Source organism: Hypanus sabinus, chromosome 7 (assembly GCF_030144855.1).
Source record: "Hypanus sabinus isolate sHypSab1 chromosome 7, sHypSab1.hap1, whole genome shotgun sequence".
Classification (NCBI taxonomy): Eukaryota; Metazoa; Chordata; class Chondrichthyes; order Myliobatiformes; family Dasyatidae; genus Hypanus; species Hypanus sabinus.
The window spans coordinates 123947528-123953527 of record NC_082712.1 but is presented as its reverse complement, the minus strand read 5'-3'; the positions used below and the strand labels follow the sequence as shown (position 1 = coordinate 123953527).

Here is a 6000-nt window from a genome sequence, read left to right as displayed (position 1 = left end):
CTTGGTATGAACATCGAATTCTCCAACTTCCGGTAATTCCCTCCCTCTCCCTTCCCCCATCCCACTTTCACTCTGCCTCCTCCTCTAGCTGCCTATCACCTCTCATGATTCTGCCTTCTACTACCCATAGTGCTTTCCCCTTAGATTCCTTCTTCACCTCTCCTGCCTATCCCCTCTCTGCTTCCCCTCCCCCATCCCTTGATCTTTCCTCTGATTGGTTTTTCACCTGGCACCTGCCACCTTCTTTATAGGGCCTCTGCCCCCTCCTTCTTTAGTCCTGACGAAGGGTCTCGCCGGAAACTGCTCCTTTCAATAGATGCTGCCCGACCTGCTGAGTTCATCCAGCTTGTCTGTACGCGTTGATTTGACCACAGCATCTGCAGTGTACTTCGTGTTTGCCAACACATCATCACGCATAGCGACATTCGTCCCCGGTTATGATAACTGCCTGAAGAATGGTTTGTCTTGAGCTGCTATGACCCTAAGTACAGTTTTCCCTTCCAAACTCATTGCTTACAATTCCACACAGGGCCCCTTTACACCTGCTCGGTTCAATGAGCCACGGCCGCTTCGCTGGTAGAGTTGGTGCCTTCGCGGATCCAGCGACACGCGTTCGATGCTGACCCCCGGCTCTACTACTGAAGTGGAGAATAAAATAAAATCAGTGCGAATGGTTTGGTGTTTGTTTCCATGCTGTCTAATCCTGAACCTCAGGACATTGTAGGCTGGGCAACACACAGGAATTCAGCAAGGCAGGCACCATCAGGAGAGGAGTGAACAGTTCACCTTTCTGTCTGAGACACTTCAAGACTAATTTGCTTACCATTACATCGGCGAGCTGCCTGTCAGGAAACAGTATAAGTATCAGCTTTCAACACTAGAGCCCTGAGTGCAGTGAAACGTTAAATATAAAACTTGTAGCAGTTTCTCTCGGTCCCGGAGAAACAATATTTGTCTTTAGCAACCAGATTTTCTGCGGTTCGTTTCCGGAAATTGGCTGCAGTAATCCGGCTTGCAAACAGAGAGACTCCAGGTCTCCTGGAAGGAGTGGATTCAGGATAACTTGTGGCACAGTTCACTCTGAATTCCAGTTCCACAACAGCACCTGGAGCGCCCGGCCAGAGCTTCCCCACGCTGGGAAATAAAGCGACTTCCAAGCGGCCGGTTGGAATACCAGCCTTTTGGGCCAGGGCGGGCGCAAGGTGTATGGGATCTCCCTCAGCCCGCGCGGAATCGCAACTTGGCTCGAAAGTGTACACCTGTGTTCCCCCGCGTTAGTGTGGAGGTATTTCAGCGGCCACAGACTCCGGGGATTGCCTGCTCGAACCCGGACCGGGATTACAGGTAAATCTGCATTTAAACTCATAGAGCGCAGTAGAATTGCAGCTCGCGGAGGTGTTAATCATAAATGAATTTAACCATGTTAAAGTTGTACTAGACTTATTTTCTTTTCTCACCCCAGCAGTACCCCCCCCCCAACACACACACCGCAATAAGAAAAGTTAGAAGCAAAAGGATTTCTCTACAAGCACCGGCTACAGTCGCTACTGCCCCTCTGAATTATAGGAGTAGGCTTTCAGGTCTTCGGAAGCTAATTTCCTCTCCTTGAGTGTGGGAATTATTGAAATGGTGCCCTGTTAGGTTATTCCCCCTCCTCAGTTTGGAAGAATGGGGGGGGGGGATCTCTCTGGACATGGAAAATACTTATGAGGCTCTAATGGTGAAGTAGGGATAGCATTGCTTTTGGCCGTGGTGTTCAAAGAGCAAGAGTACTGTTAGATTTCTAACAGCCTGCTGCAGCACACTCTCGCTCCCAACCCCCACGCAGACACACTCCCCAACTCACAGACATACTCTTATTCTGCACTAATCACTTTTCATCATTTATTGCTGCTGTTTCACATACTTATGCAACTTCTTGTTTGATTATAACAGCGTCAGTAACATTATAGAGTCTTATATAAACATACACCTCACACTTTTTGTCAACCTGCCAATCTTCATGCTATGCCATTTGGGAAGTGTGTTAATATTATTTTGTGACTGTACGTGCTGGATTGTAACTGTATATACAGGATGTGCTGTGTGTGTAACTACACGTACTTGTACCTTGCAATTCGGCCCCAGAGGAATGATTTTTCATTTAGCTGTATACATGTATATGGTTGAATGACAATAAACTTGAAGGAAGTTCTTCACCAAGGATGTGAATCTTTGGAATTTTTGATACAATGTGTCTATGAGGCTCTGTACATTCACGAGGGACGTTGATGGATTTTGTATTGATAATAAGGGATTCAAGAGATGGGGCTTAAAACAAGAATGTGGCACTGAGGTAAATGATCAGCCCTGATCTTATTGATTGGGAGATCAGGCAAGAGGGGCTGAATTCCCTACTCCTACTGATGTTTGTATGAAGGGATAGTAGACTTCTTTTCTGTGTATCTGCAAAATGAGGCTGCTCTTAACTTTTTAATCTGCACTTTCATATTCTCCTATTCTTTCACTTCCTTTTAACTATCCTTTTCTCTTTCCTCATTAGTTATGCTTTTCCCTCTTCCTCTTACTCCAGCTTTGACTGAGCACAGTTCCGTTGCTGGTACTTAAAAATACACGGTAGGCAAAGAGTATGATTGAAGACTGGGCACAGACTGTGTGCAATAATCTGATAAATTTAGAATGTGGAAAGAAGAAAAAGACATTCACTCCATCACCCTTTTCATCCATTTCTTCCCTTGCTTTTCTGAAAACAATTTTACACAATATTATTGTGAAATAGACTAAAGCAGTTCCTCGTCCAACTGGTTGTTGAGATGGATACACAAGAGAGTGAAGGTGCTGAAAGTGGGAGCTGAAACGATCCTCTGGGGGAGCTCAGTAGGTTGAGCAACATTTGATTAGGGAGGGGGTGGGACATGAGGAGGGAAGTGGGGTGTGAGGAACTGTCAATGTTTCATGTTCAACTCTTTTCTCACTGCTGCCATCAGACAGAAGGCGCAAGTGCCTCAGGACTCGCACCACCAGATTCAAGAATAATTACTCCCCCTCGACCGTCAGGCTGTTGTACAAAGGGGTTAACCACATTCACTGGCCCATTCATTGAGATGTTCCCACAACCAAAGATCTCACTTTAAGGACTCTTTATCTTGTTATCTCATGTTCTTGTTATCTATTGCTATTTATTTATATTTGCATTTGCACAGTTTGTTGTCTTTTGTACTCCAGTTGATCTTCATTGATCCTGTTATAGTTATTAATCTATAGATTTGCTGAGTATGCCTGCAGGAATGAATCTCAGAGTTCATACTGGACTTCCATAATAAAGGTTACATTGAACTTTTAAATTCTGCAGCAGGACTCTTGACCGCTTAGAATTTCTCCAGCAGATGGTTTATTGCTGCTAAGATATTCAATTTAGGACGTTACACAGTAATATTATAATTATTTGAGAATGAAGTGCAGTTTTGAAGAGAACGCTCCTCTATTGTCTCATTCATGAGGATGGAGTGCTTTTTATTGAGCTTGATTAGGACCAATAATATTGTCACACTCTTCCTATTTGTTCTGTCTACTTCTCCCATGTACAATAACATTGATTTTAGTTTGAAAGCCTCAAAGATCACTCCAGAGTTATCTGTTAAGAAATTATAAATAGCAATTCACTATTTAATATGGATTTCATTGAGAGGATCTGAATGATGTTGAAGGATTTATTTACGTAAACACGAGGAAATCTGCAGATGCTGGAAATTCAAGCAACACACACAAAATGCTGGTGGAACACAACAGGCCAGGCAGCATCTATAGGGAGAAGCGCTGTCGACGTTTCGGGCCGAGACCCTTCGTCAGGACCATTTTTTTCTAGGTCAAGTCATTTTTAGAGAACAACTTGGAGTCATAAAGTCATGGAGCACTACAGCACAGAAGCAGGTCCACCTAGTCAATGCTAAACTGTTATGCGGCTTGGTCCCATCAAACTGTACCTGGGCCAGTGCCATCCATACCCCTCCCATCCATGTACTTATCCGAACTTCTCTTAAATCTGCAAATCAAACCTGCATCTACTACATCTACTGGCAACTTATTCCACATTGTCACCATCCTCTGAGTGAAGACGTTTCCTTTAAATATTTCACCTTTCATGCTTAACCTATGACCTCTAGTTCTAGTTTCACTCACTCTCAGTGGGAAAAAGCTTGGTTGTATTTACCTATCTATATCTCTCATAATTTTGTATACCTCTATCAAATTTCCTTTTATTCTCCTATGCTTCAGGGAATAAAGTCTTAATCTGTTCAATTTTTCCCTATAACTCAAGGGCTCAAGTCCCAACAACATCCTTGTAAATTTTCTCAGAACACTTTCCATCTTACTGATATCATTCCTGTAGGTAGGTGACTAGAACTGCACACAATACACTATATTTAGCCTCAACCAAAATCTTATACTATTTCAACATAATGTTGCAAACTGCTGTACTCAATCCTCTGATTTATGAAGACTAATGTGCTAAAAGCTCTCATTATGACTCGTATCGAACTGTAATGCCACTTTCAAGGAATTACGGATCAGTATTCCCAGATCTCCCTGTTCGACTGAACTCCTCAGTGCCCTATCATTCATTGTGTAAGTCCTATCCTGGTTTGACCTCCCAAAGTGCAATACCCTACACTTGTCTGCATTAAGTTTCATCTGCTATTTTTCAGTCCATTTTCCAGCTGGTCCAAATCTTACTGCAAGCTTTTGATACTCTTTGTCACTGTCTACTCTGCCCCCAATCTTGGTGTTATCCACACCTTTGAAGAATAAGGTTGGAAATAAGTAATGATGACTCTTATACATTTTATCTTAACTTTTCATTTGTAACAGGAAATAGGAATGATTATAAGAATACTATGGCAGTTGTTTCATCTTTAGACTAGAATTTAACATTGTAACATGAAATGTTTCAAAAAGTCACTACATGTTCTTAATTTTTAGTAGATCTAATGCTGCAAGGAAATCTATGTTTTATTTCATATAAATTTAATCTTAGATTTGTATCTTTATAGTTTTGATGACTCATGCTAAATATGCGTTTAAGGAACTTCCCAGGCAGACGTGTACTGCTCTGGAATGCAGTTTGCCAAGGTGTTCCAGGGTTGTCAATCAACACCCAGTATTCACTGGGCTGGTTCTTGACATTTCTTTCTGATAGCTAAAAGTCTTTTGGGAAATGAGAGAACAGTATTTTTACTTTTCTATTTTTCATGAAAGCTGCTTACTTATCAACTGTTCCACACTGCATGAAGTTTAATGCCTACACACACAAAATGCTGGAGGAACTCAGCAAGTCAGGCAACAGGGGAATAAACTACTAACATTTTGGGCTGAGACCGTTCGTCAGGATGTACTTTTGTATAATTTGTTTAATTTATGTTTTTCTTGTGAATGTTGCGTCTCTAACGCTTCACAACTAAGCTTTTCATTGCACTTGTGTATACCTGTACTTGTGCAGATGGCAATAAACTTTGTCTTTGAAACGTATAATTTTGGAGAGGTATTCAAGAGGTACATTTTCCTGCAGAACCTATTGAGTAACTCTACTATGAGAAGGTCTCAGCCTGAAATATTGACCCTATTGATACTGCCCGATGGGCTGAGTTCTCTAGAATTTTGTATGTGTTCTGAAAGAATTCCAGAATCCGCAAAATCTCTTGTGTTTAAGTCAAAAGTCAATGCTTGTGACAAGCATTCTCCTATGTAGGGAATGGTTCCAGAATAGTTTGTTTTCCCTCCTCTGTCTCCCTCTATTTACACTTGTGTTGTACAAAGAAGCTGCCATCAATAAGCCACCTTCTCAGATGCCATGTCCTATAAACTTCTGCCTTAAATACACTCATTGACCTGGCCTCCACAGCTGCATGTGGTAATAAACTCCACAAATTCTCCACTCTCTGGCTAAAGAAATTTCTTTGCATCTCTGTTTTAAATTAAACCCCTCTATCCTGAGCCTGTGCC

General features: G+C 42.1%; 1 protein-coding gene across 2 annotated transcripts in view; it reads left to right on the top strand.

Annotated features, from left to right (window-relative positions):
• Positions 1-211: 211 nt before the first annotated feature.
• The window catches only part of cracr2b (calcium release activated channel regulator 2B), a 167385-nt gene continuing 161596 nt past the window's right edge, over positions 212-6000 (top strand). For both annotated transcript variants that reach the window (XM_059975514.1, XM_059975512.1), the window contains exon 1: positions 212-1344. The gene's annotated coding sequence lies outside the window, so the exon portion shown is untranslated. The remainder of the gene's footprint in view (positions 1345-6000) is intronic.